This window comes from Schistocerca nitens, chromosome 9 (genome assembly GCF_023898315.1).
Source record: "Schistocerca nitens isolate TAMUIC-IGC-003100 chromosome 9, iqSchNite1.1, whole genome shotgun sequence".
In the NCBI taxonomy this organism is placed as follows: domain Eukaryota; kingdom Metazoa; phylum Arthropoda; class Insecta; order Orthoptera; family Acrididae; genus Schistocerca; species Schistocerca nitens.
This window is the reverse complement of record NC_064622.1, coordinates 312,653,922-312,672,824: the sequence shown is the minus strand read 5'-3', so window position 1 is coordinate 312,672,824 and position 18,903 is coordinate 312,653,922. Positions and strand designations below refer to the sequence as shown.

General features: G+C 39.7%; 1 protein-coding gene across 1 annotated transcript in view; it reads right to left on the bottom strand.

Moving 5' to 3' along the window:
* LOC126204399 (histone-lysine N-methyltransferase SETDB1-like) overlaps positions 1–2,509 on the bottom strand; it is a 334,147-nt gene extending 331,638 nt beyond the window's left edge. Inside the window, exon 1 of the mRNA XM_049938777.1 lies at positions 2,282–2,509. The gene's annotated coding sequence lies outside the window, so the exon portion shown is untranslated. The remainder of the gene's footprint in view (positions 1–2,281) is intronic.
* Between the last annotated feature and the right edge of the window lie 16,394 nt (positions 2,510–18,903).

The window sequence follows — 18,903 nt, the reverse complement described above, 5'->3', positions numbered from 1 at the left end:
CATGACTGTCCCAAGGAAGTGTGATAGGATCGTTGTTGTTGTCTATACATACAAAAATGATTTGGCGGACATGGCGGGCAGCAATCTGTCGTCGTTTGTTGATGATGCTGTGCTGTACAGTAAAGTGACGAAGTTGAGTGACTGTAGGAAGGCGCAAGACGACTTAGGCAAAATATCTAGCTTGTGTGATGAATGGCAGCTAGCCCTAAATTTGGAAACATGTAAGTTAATGCGGATGAGTAGGAAGAACAAACCTGTAATGTTTGTATACAGTTTTATTAGTGTCCTGCTTAACACAGTCGAGTTGTTTAAATATCTGGGCGTAACATTGCAACACAATATGAGGTAGAACAAGTACATGAAAACTGTGGTTGGGAAGTTTAATGGTCAACTTCAGTTTATCGGGAGAATTTTAGGAAAGAGTGGTTCACCTGTAAAGGAGACCGCATAAAGGACGCTGGTGTGACCTGTTCTTGAGTACTGCTAGAGTGTTTGTGATCCGTACCAGGTTGGACTGAAGGAAGACATTGAAGCAACTCAGATGCACGCTACTAGATTTGTACCAGTAGGTTTGAACAACTCGTAAGTGTTACGGAGATGCTTTGGGAATGTAAATGGGAATCCCTGGAGGGAAACTGACGTTCTTTTCGAGAAACACTATTGAGAAAATTTAGAGACCCAGCATTTGAAGCTGACTGCCAAACGATTATACTGCCACCAATGTACATCACGCAGAAGATGCAAGAAAATAGGGCTCGTATGGAAGTGTACAGACAGTCGTTTTTCCTATGCTCTATTTGCGAGCAGCACAGGAGGGGAAATGAGAGGTAGGAGTACAGGGTACCTTCCGCCACGTACCGTATGGTGGCTTGCGGAGTATCTAGTAGAAGCAGACAATGGGATTTCACTATTGTGAATGCAGTCGTATCAGCAATAAAAATATTGTTGATTCAGCAACTGTTGCATGGTTCCTAATATACAAAATGAAACAAGAGTAATTAAAAATACATTTTTTACATCACAGGACAATTTCCTTATACTCACAGAAGCGGGTAGTGGCTAATTCTGACTTTCTGAATAACCTATTAGCTCCAGAGGAATGTGCAATATTGTCTGAACAACACTTTCCTGTAATATATAGCTAAACACAAAACAAACTTGGGAAATGTATCTTCAGTAACATTTAAGCATCTAATGAGGCAATCAATGTAGGATACAAACTGGGAAACAAAGTTTCTCATGAGAATATTTTTCAAAACAAATAAATAACTTATCATATACTATTTAACAGGCTAATAACCTCCCAAATACTTTGCTAGAAACATTTCTGCACAGAGACTGTGTGTCATTTTTACAACAACAGTAATTCTTATAGTTTGTCTGTCTCAGGTTTTGCGAATGGCCTATAGCTTGTTCAAACTTGAAGTGACTTTAGCAAAGGAATAGTTGTGACTTAAGTGGATTGATATTAAGTGAAGACAGTGCAATGTATAAGAGAGATATAATATAATTCTTACAAACATTTATGTATATATTGTGTAATGTGTTCAAGGAAACTGTGTAAAACATTCCTAGAACAAACTATAGTAATGGCTCTTGATGGAAACCACACTACTTTCACATTATGTGGAAAGCTCTTAGTTATTTAAAATACACATACACATTACTACAAAATATAGCTACGTTTACAACCCATCAGTTTACACTGACAATAATGAGCTGAAAATTTGAAGCGTATGCACGACAGCCCCACTTTGGTTTTTTCACTGATTACTGATAATAAATAAACAAATATTGCTACCGCATTACATCCTATATTTTTCCCTGCAGTACTGGATTTAGTTTCTATTACTTTCGAAAATCAGAAACCCAGTGAATTTTATTCTCAAGAATGTTCCCACAAATTATTTTACTTCACGCCATTAATTTACATTGTTGGTTTCGCATGTATTATCTGCGAAAACCACTTGTTCTGTGTTTCACCTTCGTTTCTAAGTGATAAATGAAATATTCTCTTGGTATAACACAGATTAGCGACTAATGAAGGAGAAATAGAAGTCAACATCAAAAGACCTGGGATAAAATCGGTTTCTTTGCTGGCTTGTGCAGAATCGGCACTTACACAAAACCATTCCAAACATACACTCGCATGTAATATTCGTGTTTTGGTAGTGAAATGTATGTAATCACCCAAACTTAAAACGCTTTTACCTTACTATCAAAGAGAACAAAAAGTACTTTAATAACTGCGCAAGGTAAATATACGTTGTTCAGTGCCTACCTGAAAACAATTTACAAGCGGTCCTCTTCCATTAGGTCAACTACGTCAGAAATGAATGCCTGAAATACTATTCCAGCGCAGTAGTAATACACAGCACTTCCACAAAACTACAGTTTATGTTTTCTGTACACTTACACCATCCCATCTTCATAAAAATGTTAACACAAACTTCGCGGTAATAACAACACAACTAATGCAGCCCATACCAGTGCAGTTCAATAGACGCCCAAAGTGTCTACACTTTAAATCGTTAGCAGTATCTCCACAATTCGATACAAAAATCAAAATATATATTATTGAATGAAGATTATTGAGTTCTGGTCATGTTTCCCGATGAACGTGAAAAACGATTCCTAACACCGACTAGCGACTACTAAAAAACTCAGAATAGATCAATAAGCATCGATCGTTATTATCATAATGTGAAAATTAAAAATACAACAGTTTTACATATGATAATAAATGCTATAAAAGTAAGGTAACTTTTAGATTTTCTGGGAAGTAACGTAGATTCCAGCCATTAATGTCAGAAAGTTACCTGAGGCATCTGGATTTATGCATTCCTAACATTCTTCCGTGGTCCAATTCGTTCGCGGTTGCTGGAATTTTTAATTCACATAACATTAAATTAATCGCATTTCTTGGGTTCCACCGAGAGTGTCAAAAATGTAAATTTTATCTAAGTACAATACAGCGAAATGAATTTACGTTATGGTACTGTATTACGGTGCTAATTCTGTATCTACATTTACAACTAGTACCTAATAGACCTACTCTGCAAACAACTTGAAGTACATAGCAGAGGATACGTCGAATTGTACCATTTATTTGGGTTTCTACCCATTCCATTCACATATGGATCAGAGGAAGAATGATTCTTTAAATGCTTCTGAGCGTCCTGTAATTAATTTATCCTCGCGATCTTTGTGTGACCGATAGGTAGGGGATTGTAGTATATACCTAGATTCATCATTTAAAGCTGGTTCTTGAAACTTTGCAAGCAGGCTTTCTCGGGATAGTTTACGTCCATTTTCAAGAGTCTGCCAGTTCACTTTCTTCAGCAGTTCTGTAAAACACTCCCACGACTCAAACAAACCTGTGACCGACCAGTCGTGCTGCCATTCTGTGTGGTATACGTTCAATATCCACTGTTACCCCTATTTGGCATGATTCCCACACATTTGAGTAATAGATTACGATGTGTCGCACCAGTGATTTGTAATCCATCTCCCTTGTAGATTGATTCATTTTACCCAGCATTCTACTTTGGCGACCTCAGACAATCAGACTGACACAAGTCGAAAGAGTCGGAGCATTAATGTTTAAGGATCTTTTGTAGAAGTGTGTCATTGATTGTCGAGTATGGTCCCACGTTTGTATTGAACTGTGGAGTTTATACATATGTTTGGTTAATGTGTATTAATTGTGAAAATAAAGTGTCATGATTGCTTGAAACTGTGATCACAAGTACATACACTCGTAAGAAGACCGCGCTCCGGACAACCGCGTGGCACTACCGAGAGGGAAAACCATTGTGTTTGGTGTATGGCTCTGGAACATCGTACTGCATCTGCAGCAACAATATGAGCAGCAGTTGACGTCAAAGTAACACAACGAAGTATTGCAGATTGGTTGCTGCAACGGCAGCTCCAAGCCAGTTGCCCAGTCGCATGTATTCCACTGACCCCAAACCACTGCCATCTGCGACTTCACTGGTGTCAAACGAAAGCTTCTTGGAGGACAGTGGAGATCTGTTGTTTTCTGATGAAAGTTGCTTCTGCCTTAATGCCAGTGATGGCCATGTGTTGGTTAGAAGGATCCCAGTTGAGGATCTGCAACAAACCTGCCTACATGGTAGACACACTGGCCCTACACCTGGAGTTAAGGTCTGGGGGGCACTCCTGTGGTTATCCCATGCAGCCAAACTGCCAATTTGTACATCAGTTTGGTGATTTGACCTGCTGTGCTACCATTCATGAAAAGCATTCAAGGGAGGGGGGGTTCCAACAGGATAACGCTTGCCCATAAACCGCTGTTGTAGCCCAACATGCTCAACAGAGAGGCGATGTGTTGCCCTGGACTGCTCAATCATCAGATCTATCTGCAGTTGAGCTCATATGGGACATCATCAGATATCAACTTTACTGTCATCCACAAACAGTATTAACTTTCCCTGTGTTGACCGGCCAAGTGCTGTTGTTGTTGTTGTGGTCTTCAGTCCTGAGACTGGTTTGATGCAGCTCTCCATGCTACTCTATCCTGTGCAAGCTTCTTCATCTCCCAGTACCTACTGCAACCTACATCCTTCTGAATCTGCTTAGTGTATTGATCTCTTGGTCTCCCTCTACGATTTTTACCCTCCACGCTGCCCTCCAATGCTAAATTTGTGATCCCTTGATGCCTCAAAACATGTCCTACCAACCGATCCCTTCTTCTAGTGAAGTTGTGCCACAAACTTCTCTTCTCCCCAATCCTATTCAATACCTCCTCATTAGTTACGTGATCTACCCACCTTATCTTCAGCATTCTTCTGTAGCACCACATTTCAAAAGCTTCTATTCTCTTCTTGTCCAAACTGGTTATTGTCCATGTTTCACTTCCATACATGGCTACACTCCATACAAATACTTTCAGAAACGACTTCCTGACACTTAAATCTATACTCGATGTTAACAAATTTCTCTTCTTCAGAAACGATTTCCTTGCCATTGCCAGTCTACATTTTATATCCTCTCTACTTCGACCATCATCAGTTATTTTGCTCCCTAAATAGCAAAACTCCTTTACTACTTTAAGTGTCTCATTTCCTAATCTAATCCCTTCAGCATCACCCGATTTAATTTGACTACATTCCATTATCCTCGTTTTGCTTTTGTTGATGTTCATCTTGTATCCTCCTTTCAAGACACTGTCCATTCCGTTCAACTGCTCTTCCAAGTCCTTTGCTGTCTCTGACAGAATTACAATGTCATCGGCGAATCTCAAAGTTTTTACTTCTTCTCCATGAATTTTAATACCTACTCCGAATTTTTCTTTTGTTTCCTTTACTGCTTGCTCAATATACAGATTGAATAACATCGGGGAGAGGCTACAACCCTGTCTCACTCCTTTCCCAACCACTGTTTCTCTTTCATGCCCCTCGACTCTTATAACTGCCATCTGGTTTCTGTACAAATTGTAAATAGCCTTTCGCTCCCTGTATTTTATCCCTGCCACCTTCAGAACTTGAAAGAGAGTGTTCCAGTTAACGTTGTCAAAAGCTTTCTCTAAGTCTACAAATGCTAGAAACGTAGGTTTGTCTTTTCTTAATCTTTCTTCTAAGATAAGTTGTAAGGTTAGTATTGCCTCACGTGTACCAACATTTCTACGGAATCCAAACTGATCTTCCCGAGGTCCGCTTCTACCAGTTTTTCCATTCGTCTGTAAAGAATTCGCGTTAGTATTTTGCAGCTGTGACTTATTGAACTGATAGTTCGGTAATTTTCACATCTGTCAACACCTGCTTTCTTTAGGATTGGAATTATTATATTCTTCTTGAAGTCTGTGGGTATTTCGCCTGTCTCATACATGTTGCTCACCAGATGGTAGAGTTTTGTCATGACTGGCTCTCCCAAGGCCATCAGTAGTTCTAATGGAATGTTGTCTACTCCCGGGGCCTTGTTTCGACTCAGGTCTTTCAGTGCTCTGTCAAACTCTTCACGCAGTATCTTATCTCCCATTTCATCTTCATCTACATCCTCTTCCACTTCCATAATACTGTCCTCAAGTACATCACCCTTGTATAAACCCTCTATATACTCCTTCCACCTTTCTGCCTTCCCTTCTTTGCTTAGAACTGGGTTGCCATCTGAGCTCTTGATATTCATACAAGTGGTTCTCTTCTCTCCAAAGGTCTCTTTAATTTTCCTGTAGGCAGTATCTATCTTACCCCTGGTGAGACAAGCCTCTACATCCTTACATTTGTCCTCTAGCTATCCCTGCTTAGCCATTTTGCACTTCCTGTCGATCTCATTTTTGAGACGTTTGTATTCCTTTTTGCCTTCTTCATTTACTGCATTTTTATATTTTCTCGTTTCATCAATTAAATTCAATATTTCTTCTGTTACCCAAGGATTTCTGCTAGCCCTCGTCTTTTTACCTACTTGATCGTCTGCTGCCTTCACTACTTCATCCCTCAGAGCTACCCATTCTTCTTCTACTGTATTTCTTTCCCCCATTCCTGTCAATTGTTCCCTTATGCTCTCCCTGAAACTCTTTACAACCTCTGGTTCTTTCAGTTTATCCAGGTCCCATCTCCTTAAATTCCCACCTTTATGCAGTTTCTTCAGTTTCAATCTGCAGTTCATAACCAATATATTGTGGTCAGAATCCACATCTGCCCCTGGAAATGCCTTACAATTTAAAACCTGGTTCCTAAATCTCTGTCTTACCATTATATAATCTATCTGATACCTTTTAGTATCTCCAGGATTCTTCCAGGTATACAACCTTCTTTTATGATTCTTGAACCAAGTGTTAGCTATGATTAAGTTATGCTCTGTGCAAAATTCTAGAAGGCGGCTTCCTCTTTCATTCCTTCCCCCCAATCCATATTCACCTACTATGTTTCCTTCTCTCCCTTTTCCTACTGACGAATTCCAGTCACCCATGACTATTAAATTTTCGTCTCCCTTCACTACCTGAATAATTTCTTTTATCTCGTCATACATTTCATCAATTTCTTCATCATCTGCAGAGCTAGTTGGCATATAAACTTGTACTACTGTAGTAGGCATGGGCTTTGTGTCTATCTTGGCCACAATAATGCGTTCACTATGCTGTTTGTAGTAGCTAACCCGCACTCCTATTTTTTTATTCATTATTAAACCTACTCCTGCATTACCCCTATTTGATTTTGTATTTATAACCCTGTAATCACCTGACCAAAAGTCTTGTTCCTCCTGCCACCGAACTTCACTAATTCCCACTATATCTAACTTTAGCCTATCTATTTCCCTTTTTAAATTTTCTAACCTACCTACCCGATTAAGGGATCTGACATTCCACGCTCCGATCCGTAGAACGCCAGTTTTCTTTCTCCTGATAACGACGTCCTCTTGAGTAGTCCCCTCCCGGAGATCCGAATGGGGGACTATTTTACCTCCTGAATATTTTACCCAAGAGGACGCCATCATCATTTAATCATACAGTAAAGCTGCATGTCCTCGGGAAAAATTACGGCTGTAGTTTCCCCTTGCTTTCAGCCATTCGCAGTACCAGCATAGCAAGGCCGTTTTGGTTAATGTTACAAGGCCAGATCAGTCAATCATCCTGACTGTTGCCCCTGCAACTACTGAAAAGGCTGCTGCCCCTCTTCAGGAACCACATGTTTGTCTGGCCTCTCAACAGATACCCCTCCGTTGTGGTTGCACCTACGGTACGGCCATCTGTATCGCTGAGGCACGCAAGCCTCCCCACCAACGGCAAGGTCCATGGTTCATGGGGGGGGGGAGGTGCTACAGGTAAGGAACTCCACCCCAAAACTGACATCTGGCAACTGTACAACACAATGCGTTCATATCTGTATGCTTGCATTCAACATTCTGGCGGTTACACTGGTTATTAACATACCAGCATTTCACATTTACAGTGGCTTATCTAGCACTTGACCTTGCTAGACGGCGGTGAGTGTCTCCCGCATTGTCCCCTACACTCCTCTGAGTATGGGACCTCATCATCATCATCATCTTGCATTTACATTAACCTGTGATCTTGCAATGTTTATCACTTAAACATGTTACTTAGACATGTGTATTCCCAAAATTTCATTACCCTACATTAATTGTTATTGGTGTTCCGCTAGTGTATGTTGCACGATAATACTCAAAAGTTTTTTACTCACCAAGATACGGAAGCAACTCGTCTGCAGAAGCGAGAGGTCAGCAGCGTAGGATGCATTCAGACATCCATAGCACTGTAGGAAATGTAAGTGACACGTGTATACACGTCCACAACACCTGGGGAATGTTGTAGTAGGACGTGTACACATGCCAACAGCAGCGAAAGGGTTAATAGGATGCTTTCTGATGGTTGGTGCTTTGATATCACAGCACGTGGACTTCCCCACTACATATGGTAAAAAAGAGCAATGGTTCTCGGCGTTTGAGCGGCGATTACAGAGAGCTAAATGCCCATACTATCCTGATACACTTTGATAAATGTGAGTGATTTCATCAGAAGTGTGACCAACGGATCTCTTCAGTGTTGTGATTGCGCCAGAGCTTCTTCTAAGATTCCAATGGCTAAGAAGGACAAATATAAAACGACCGTTACAAAACAATTAGGACTTTTTGAGCACAACACTATGCCGTTCGGTTTTTTATAATGCCATCCAAATTTGGCTGTGTTTATGCTTGAGGTCCTCCATGGGTTGCCATTCACCTTTTTCTATATGGTCAATATTTGATCTTCTCGAAGAGCCACGAGGAACACCTCCAACATTTGGCTCAAGTGTTCATCAGTTACAGAGCTTTGGCATTCTGATAAATATTCAGAAATGTACATTCGCCAGACAGCAAGTTCAGTTTCTCAGATACATACTCTTGCATGTTGGTATTATGCTGCTGTCTGAAAAGGTGAACAATATTATGCAACTGTCGCAGCCAACCACCTTCAGAGGTCTTTGGTGTGTCCTGGGGATGATTAACTACTACTGACAACGTCTGCCTCACTTGGCTACACTCCAAAAACGTAATAAACTTTTACTAACTGGCAAAAACGCATTGGGCAACTGACACGTCCAGTGGACTTCCACAAGCATAATTGCTTTCAACTCCACAAAGACTGTACTTGCTAAATCCACATTGCTCACGCATTCAGTAGCTATGATACTCATTGCTTTGATGGGTGATGCAAGCCAGATGACCTTGAGTGCTGTTTTGCAGCAATGTGTTTCCTTTTCCTAACAACATCTGGCATTTTTCTCAATACGTCTGTCCGCGCAACAGTAACGTTGGAATGCCTTTGGTATGCAGCTCTTGGGCATCTACTTGGCCATCAAGCAATTCCGACTATGGCTTGAGGAACACTCTTTTACAGTGTTCAAGGATCATACGCCCTTTATGTCAGTGTTTCACAGAGGCATGGAGCTCAACTTCTTGAAGTCCTTGTGTCAGTGTCGAAAGGCAGATTTCATTGTACAGTTTAAACTGACATCCGAAAAATCTCCAACAAGGACAACATCATTACTGACGATTTGTCTTGGGATTGTGTGTCGATTGTAGCCATTGATTGGACACCCTGGCTGTTGATCAAGACTCAGATCCGGAATGTCAGCAGGATCCCGTCAATTGGTTTGCATCCTGAACGTCTTCCTCTGCAAGTGTCTCTCCGAAAGGTATGGTGTGACGTATTTTGCAATAAGGTTCACACCCTTATTCTGGCTAAATGTCGCCGCCCTATTTTTGATGTTTCTCACCACTTGTCTCATCCAGGTATCAAGGCTAGCGTTAAATTAGTGATTGATAAGGTGCTCTAGGCCTGGCTGTAAAGTAACTATTGACAGTTGGCGAAGTGCTGCCACAAATGTCAATCTTTAGAATTTGCTTGTCATGTTTCTGTTTTTTATCTCTTCTTTCCCCTCGCCTTCCACTACCTAGTGACGATAACAGATAGATTCACAAGGTGGTCTGTGGCTGTTTCAGTCGCAGAAATTCCTGCCTGTTCCATTGCCCAGGCTCTGATAACTTTTTGGTTTTCATTGTTTGACATTCCTCAGATTACTACTGCCAATAGAGGTAGCCAATTTGAGTGTCTTTGGTTTAGCAAAATTATGCGTCTATGTGGGTTAGTTGCATTTGTACTATGAGCTACCATCCTGCCAGAAACGGGATGGTAGAGCGCCTACACCGTACTTTGAAGGCAGCCCTCGATATTCCATTCTGTTTTTTGCCCTGACGCCTAACCTATGGTTCTTCTAGGCCTTCGTACCACTATATAAGAGAATGTTGTGTACTCTACGGCTAGCTTGTCTACAGAGAGACATTGAGGGTCCGAGGTAAATTTTTCTCCCACTTCTCCTCCTGACTTTCATACTGGTCACTTCGAACTCTACTTAAAGAAGCTGCAATTGCACAAGCAATTCCATTCACCACGGAACACTGTAAGTCATGGTACAAAACCTTTTTCTGTTACAGAGATTTAGGTACATGCCTTTTGTCTTGCTGCAAGAGGGAGTTGTCAAGACTCCGCTCTCTCAGTTGTATGGGGGCTCCTTTAAGGTGTTACACAGGTCAGACAAGACCACTGTCCTTCACATAAACGGATGTCGAGTTACTGGGTAGATCAACCAAATGGAGCTGACTGTATGATGGAGTGTTTGGTTTGCGCACTTATCCTGCAGGTGCCACAAGTGCCTCAGTCAATCTCACCTCCTCCTTCTTCCCCTCTTGCAAATTCACTGGTCCTTTTTCACAGACTAGTAGGCACACTTCTTGCTGCTTTCCATATATTCAACGGGCTCCTCGTTTTTCTCAAGGAGGTCAGCCATGTAATGTGAAATGCCTCAATTGAAATCGACGGAAGTTTGTTTTTCTGAGCTCTGCCCTTCGAAACACAAGAATGACGGGGGGGGGGGGGCGATGTAGCAACGTCAGACAGTAAGACCAACACAAGTCGAAACAGTGTGAACATTACAGTTTAAGGATATTTTGTAAAAGTGTATGTTATCTTTGTATATTTGTTCTGTTATTGTCGAGTTTGGTTCTATTTGTGCGTTATAGTGTAGAGGTTATACATATGTTCAGGTAAATAATTGAGAAAATAAAGTGTAGGGGGCATTCATATACAGTATACATCCTTCTAATGAAGAGGAAATCATAAATTTCCCACACAATCAATGAACTGAAGTGTACTGCCTGCTTTAGCCATGACTGCGCCTATGTCATCATTTCATTTCATATATCTATAAAGTGTTACAACCAGGTATTTGTATGAATTGAACGAATCTAGCTGTGATTCACTGATATTATATTCATGAGATACTACATTTTTTCATTTTCTGTAGTGCACAATTTTACGTTGCAGAACATTTAAATCAATTTACAGTGGTGGTTGCCATGTTAGAACACAACTGCACATGGACACCAAACTTTGGACAGCTTGCGGATTTATTTATTATTTTTGTTTGAATGCTGTCAACCCTACAACAGTCGAGTGAAAAATAGTTTCAAGAATGGTCGGGCTGTGTCTGTGGGACCCAATAAATAAGACACTTATAACAAGTGACAAACAGTATTTTTACATCAAATGACGAATTACTATTTTGTTTGGGTAGTAATAAGTACTATCGTGAGATTATTTTAAGTTTTTAAAGTGTATACTTATTAGGAAAAGGTAACCAAAAAACATACTTCTTTCATGTACTAAAGAAAGAAATGTAAGAAAAATTGAAACAGAAGGAAATTTGATTGTAATACGAATATAAATGAGAATAGGATGTCAAATTAAACACCTTTCAGCCATCTAGTTTCCAAACTTATTTCATCTGGCAACCAGTTACAGCGTTTTACTACACATCTTCAGGCCCTTGACCAACATGTAAGGAGCTTCTACCTCGATTGTGTTCAAAACAGACCAGCAATAAATGGCTGAAGTTTCATAAAATTTAGGGCGTGCAGACACATAGATTCACTTCTTCTTCTTCTTCTAATGTTTCGGCTGAATACTGTCCAGCCATCTTCAGAGTGAGCCGGGGTGATTAACGCTCCAGCACTTGCTCCGTCCTTTTAGACCCGAGGAAGAAACCACTGCACACGTGGCCAAAGGTACACAAGGCGCCAGAGGCGTTGATAGGCGGCAAAGAGGTGTAACATATGCATGGAAATTAAATCTTTGGCTGCACAGTCGTTCTACACAGTGATATCGGTGTGTCACGGAGAGCTGCACTGTCGCGACGTTTTCCTGATTTACTTACAGAAGTTGCCACATTCCATGATTTTTCCAAACTGAAGCCGCTATCTCTGTTAATTAAATTCGTCGTCAACCGAATTTCAATTGCTTCTTAAACTACTGAGTCCCAGAAATATGAAGTCAATGCTAAAATTTCGACATTATCGTACATCATAGAGACCCCAGTACGAATACAGTGCTCTGCCACTGCAGATTTATTAGATTGTGAGAGACAGGTGTACCTGTGGTGCTCTGTACGTCTCTCCTGGACTGTACATGCCGTCTGTATGATGTATGAACTGCCACACTCACAGGGGATCTTATAAATCTCAGGCTTCCGAACCAAATCGTCTTTAATGGAACCCAGGAGTACTATTTTTAAAGGCTTCCCACATACGGGATGCTCAGTAAACACAAAGTGAAAGTGATTTTTCGTCCTCCGTCAAAGACTGCAGCATTGCTGGATTCCGTTAAAGATGATTTGGTGTTTCAGAAGCCTGGGGTTTATAAGATCCCCTGTGAGTGCGGTCGTACATACATCAGACAGTCGACACGTACACTCCAGGAGAGATGCACAGAGCGCCACAGCAACACCCATCTCTTACAGCCTATTAAATCTGCGGTGGCGGACCACTGTATTGACACTGGGCACTCTATGGTCTACGATAATGTCGAAATTTTAGCCTCGACGTCATCTTTCTGGCACTCAGTAGTAAAAGAAGCAATTGAAATTTGGTTGGCGACGAATTTAATTAATAAAGATAGCTGCTTCAGCTTGGACAAATCATATAATCTGGCAATTTCTGTGATTAAATCATAAAGACGTCGTGACAGTGCAGCTCTCCGTGTCACATCGATATCACCGTGTGGAACGACTGCGCAGCCATAGATTTAATTTCCATACATATGTTACACCTTTTTGCCGCCTATCAACGTCTCTGATGCCTTGTGTACCTTTGGCCCCATAAGTAGTGGTATGGTCCTCGGGTGTAAAAGGACTGAGCAAGTGCTGGAGCGTTAGTCACCTCGGTTCACTCTGAAGATGGCTGGACGGTATTCAGCCGAAATATTAGAAGAAGAAGCTGAAATTATGCGGTTGCACGCCCGAAATTTTATTGAAAAGTCTTTACGCCGCGAAAACATGAAGATGCACAACAGTGGTTGAAGTGATCGCAATAGTAAAAATCTACTAATACCATTATTGCTGGGTCCTGTTTTGATCAGAACCAAGGTAGAATCTTCCTACACGTCTGTCAGGGGCCTAAAGATGTCGTAGTAAACCGCTGAAACTTGTAGCCAAATAAATTAAGTTTGGAAACTAGATGTCTGAAAGGTTTTAATTTGACATCCTGTATCGAACAGCCGAGTTCCTCAACCATCTCCAAAAAGAGAATAAATGAAAACAAGTTATAGAACTAAGAATCAAAAATGTTGATTTCCATTATACAAATAGATATATAATAAATAGTTTGTGAAATATCGTCCTCTAAAATCATCATTTTTCAAAACAGTAGCATCTCCCCATTGTCCCTGGTTGCGGATCTTCAACTATTCTTTGTTCTTGGGTGCTGGGGAGTCTACAGGTAATGATGATTTCGCGCTTTAGGTTTGGCTCGGTTACACCCATTGTCAAATATGATGTTATGAGAGACTTACCTTGCGTTCTGAGGTATTCTCTTCCAACTGAAACGTTTTTTTTTTTTTTTTTTTTTTTTTTTTGCTTTGAATACAATGTAGCCATTGAGAGCTGCAATATTCAGCAACTGAAAAAAGACGCACAGAGGCCACCATGTGTCTCTCTAGCAATTGTATATCCACCACACACAGCATCAATGAGATCTAAGCCGCCCTTTGTTTTGTTGTAGCAAAATTATTATAATTGGTTTTTCTTTTGCCACTGCCACCGTCAATTTCGTCATCATTATGGACTGACGAAATAAGTGGTGAAATTAAAAATGTTCCCAGTGAATGAAATGTTCGAAGAGATTTCCAGGACTGCAGCCATTCGTCGTAAAATTCACTCCACAAATGTATGACGATTGGCTGCAATAGCGAAATAAGCAGTACTGATTTGTTTCGTTTTGGTGTATACATAGCAATGTGACGTCGCCCTGAAATCCAAATATACTTGAGTATGCTTTTTAAACTTTTTGGTTAAAAAATCAGCTGGAATTTCTGGCTTATTTCTTTAACGTGCCATGGTCAGTTGCAGGAACTGTACTTGAATCAACAACAGTAGGTGCATCGGTGCTGGCAGTAGGCTGGACATTTTCTTCCTCGCCGCCACTTACTTCACTGTTACTGTCATGCTCACTATTTATTTCGAAGTATGGGTCCACGTTAGAATTGTATACTTCACTCTCATCATCGTATAAAATTCTATAAATTTCACTGTATGAAAAATTTTCTAATGCCATTTTATATTTTAAACTATTGACAATAATAATTCAGATTTAGGACATCACAAATGGACGCAAAGTAACTCAACGATAGGCCTAAACCAAAAAAAAAGGCAGAAATTAGTAACGTAAACAGTTAAACGGTCGGGCTGGGTCTGACAGACCCAAGCGGTTTTTGGAACACTGACTGACAATGACTAAACGAAGGGAAACCTCATTCACGAAACGAACGATTTCTCCCGGATGTTTCGTGAAAGCTAGCAGAGCGCTCAAGTCAAATCAGCGTTAAATGTACCACAGATGCTGCAGTATGAAGGATATTGCACTTAAATCTACCACACTACTGCTCCTCTAGACTCTGCGAAACTTGGCAACAGGGCCTCGAGCACATTTTCCGTTGCGCTCATTTTAAGCAGCTTTTGCGCATGCGTAACTCGCGTGACTTAATTGCCTTATGAACGAAATACATACGAATCTGATAAAATCATGTGCATGGTTCATGATGTGCACATCTAGCCCTCGCCACTCAACTAGTACGTCAATGCCACCAGACGGTAGCACAGTGCGGCAGCCTTTTATCCCCATTCATCCCCCCCCTTCACTCAGCATGAATAGAACTGGATGGTAGCACACATCTCAGATATGCTAATTCATTCACTATATACTTTAGTAAAATTAGATCGTATATCAGTATAGATTAAATTTGTACTGGCAGTAAACCTATTTTGTGGGTTTCTGAATGAGTTATAGTGTATTAAGTTTATTTTTATCATATACTAATCCATTTGAGGCGCTGAGAATCATAAGGGCCTAAGGCTCATCAGCACCGATTGTGAGAGTGTAGCATTTACTTATGCTTCTGAAATTTGGTGATCTTATGATGAGTCATGTTTATCTGTGCTGTAGGCCCAGATTGTGTACATGAAAATTCACAAAAAGCTATATCATTGGTTTCTCTGATATTTACTTAAATGTGGTCTCAACAGCAGTGTGCTTTAGGCCCTTGTGGATCTCAGCGCCTCATTTGTATTGACCATGTTAGTAAACATTACTACTTGAGTTTAATCATTTCCACAAACGGCACTTTGTGTTTGGACTTGGCTGTTTGCTGTGCAGGTGTCGGCTTTCGTGTGCAATGTAAACATGAACTATTTTGAATCTGTTTTAAACACTAACAGAAAAGTAAAACTGTGTGTAAGGGTTATGAGTCGTGCTTGGGTAGTTCAGTCAGTAAAGCATTTGCCTGTGAAAGGCAAAGGTCCCCACTTCGAGTCTCAGTCCAGAACACAGTTTTAATCTCTGAGGAAGTCTCGTATAGAGTGAAAATCTCATTCTGAGAAAGGAAAAGTATATTACCAGAAAAAGTTAGCCGCAAGGGAACTAGGGCCTCCGAGAACAAATGCTTCGATTGAGGGAGTACGAAATCAAATAAGTGTGACTACAAGCGAACATTTAACAAGGAAGCATATAGGCAACAACTGTTGTTGTGTGGGCCCAACGTAAGAATATCTGATTTTCAGCCCAGAAATAGATTCATGAACTAATACATCTGTTAGGAATCTTGTACATTTGTCTGAAAAAAATGGAAAAGCATGAAAACTCCCACTTATTCCAAAACGTGAAATGGAGAGTTATGAAAGCTTACACATTTTTTCGTTTTCGTCCTAAACTGTCAGATAAGTAATGCATCTTATTATTATTATCATTATTGTTACAATTGTTATTATTATTATTGGCAGTGGCTGTAGTTGTATAAACTTATTAATAACATGTATGGCAGATGCTATTACTTTTACACTCTCAAATTTACCTGCATCCAAAAATTTGTGAACACCCAGAATGTATACTCATGAGCTGTCACTGTCAGTTTGCCAGTCCCTGCACTACTTTGAAATCTTATCAAGGTCTGAATGAATATTTATGGAGCCTTCCTCAGACAGCATTTTGCATCATCTGGAAAAAGTCTTAGGTTACAATCAGTATTGTCCACGAAGTCATTAATGTACAACATGGAAGGAAGTGTCCCACCACACTTTCCTGGGGCACACCTGAAGTATTTCTACATCTGACGATGACTTACCATCCAAAATAACATGCTGTCACCTTCTTACCAAGAAATCCTCAATCAAGACGTAAATGCAGCTTGATACTCCATATGATCATACTTTCGATAATAAGTGTATAGTTATTAAATAACCTAAAACATTAAAATTAAGATCTGCGAAGATACTCTTCAGTGGTGCAGAAATATCTGCCCAACAGAAAGTTCTTTAATTCTGTTTTCAACTACACTACATTATTTACATGATATTTGATGTGTCCTGGTAGGTAGTTAAATACATGTATATCTATATATCTGATTACTTTCTGTTCTATTGTTAGCTCCTTGAAATCATAGTGGATTCATATTTTCGATTAATTTTTGAAGAAAGAGAAATATTTGGAATGGCAAAGGGCATTAACTGAAACATAAGTTGTGAAATACCCAGTTTCTTAAAGAGGTCTCTTCAGGATGTTCTAGAATTAACATCAGGTATAGTTTTTACAACATAATTTGTTCCCGTACCATACTCATAGTATGAAAAACTCATTATGTGAAACAATTTATCCCATATAAATTATTGTAAAATATGATAATGCGTTCCATGCAGAAAAAGTACTAGAAGTTTAATCTTATTCATGTCATTTATTCAAAGAAAATTATGCATACAGTATTATGTTCTTTATAGTTCACACTATATAACGAATTCTTTTTTACTAGGAAGCTATCTATAGTCATTTGCATCTGCCAATGGTTCAACACTTGGTGAAAATCTGACAGCATTATAATCAAATAAATTTATAGTGTGCATAGCCACTTCTATATTGGGATAATGATTTTCAGTGTACAATGTAACCAATTACCATGCTTTCAGCATTTCTCTTATTGTGCCACAAGATTGCTGCTTTACTGTTACCGCCTCCTCCACCTCCTTCTCCTCCTCCTCCGCCACTGAAGAACTCCTCTCCATAACTCCCAGCTGTGAAATCCACTGCATAAGCTCTTCAGTGGTCATATCTGTGATCTTCCAGAAACTCGACGATATCATTGTTATCCACTTCTAATCCCATGCTCTTGGCCAAAGACACAAAGAATTTTAGTTTTTCTTTCGTACTGTAAGACTAACAACGTACTTTTTGTTTAACAGACGAAAAAACATTCCAGGAGACATACATTGATATTGAAAACTGTGTTGTTGTTATCTACATAAATTAAGGAACATTTCGAAGGAAAACAAGAATCTCGAAATAAAACAAGAGAAAAGAGAAATAGTAAAATAATAGAAGCTGGTCATATAGTAATGAAGGAGTAACAAAGATCACCAAGAAACATTTTGACCACCATCATCTAATTTTAACCACATTTTTCTATTACAGCAGTTATTTTTTGTTAGGCAGTTGCATAGGTTTTATTATGAATGATTATTCTTATACTAGCACTGGAAATTCTATATTTACAATTATTTATTTTTACATGTGTTCTTTCATTTTCTTATAATTTTTCAGCATGATGTAATGATATTCTCTTTTCAGATCACAAACATGTTGTCCAGATCATAACATATATTTTTATTGGCAATATTATTATATTTTGTTGTCTGTCGTTATACTAAACCTATTTACCATAGAGATTTCAGAGCACTGATTACTCGTATTTGCAATATTGTAGAGCAGTACCGGTAGTGATAGTACTCTGTAGAAATATTGATTGATTGTAAGTCTTTAGGGACTTAGCATGTCTGATTTCAACAGACCCTTTCTTAGAGTGTACTCAGCACTTTTTTGTAGTTATGTGAACTTTGTCTTTTATTTCTTGATCTGAAATTTTATGTTTTCTTATTTAAAAAAAATGTTGTGTCACTACTGCCTCCCGTCAGGTAGACCGTTCGCCTGGTGCAAGTCTTTCGATTTGACGCCACTTCAGCGACTTGCCTGTCGATGGGGATGAAATGATGATGATTAGGACAACACAACACCAAGTCCCTGAATGGAGAAAATCTCCGACCCAGCCAGGAATCGAACCCGGGCCCTTAGGATTGACATTCTGTCGCACTGACCACTCAGGTACTTGGGGGGGGGCATGTTTTCTTATGATTACATCTTTATGCAATCCTCATTTAGGTATCTTTCTCATCCTTCTGTATTTATGGCAGTGTTGCGTCCTATTCATATGCATATTTGTTGAGGAAAAACTTATTTATTCTTAAGAAATATCAGGTGCTGACAAAAAGCAGTGAGTTTGGTTTTCAAATACTT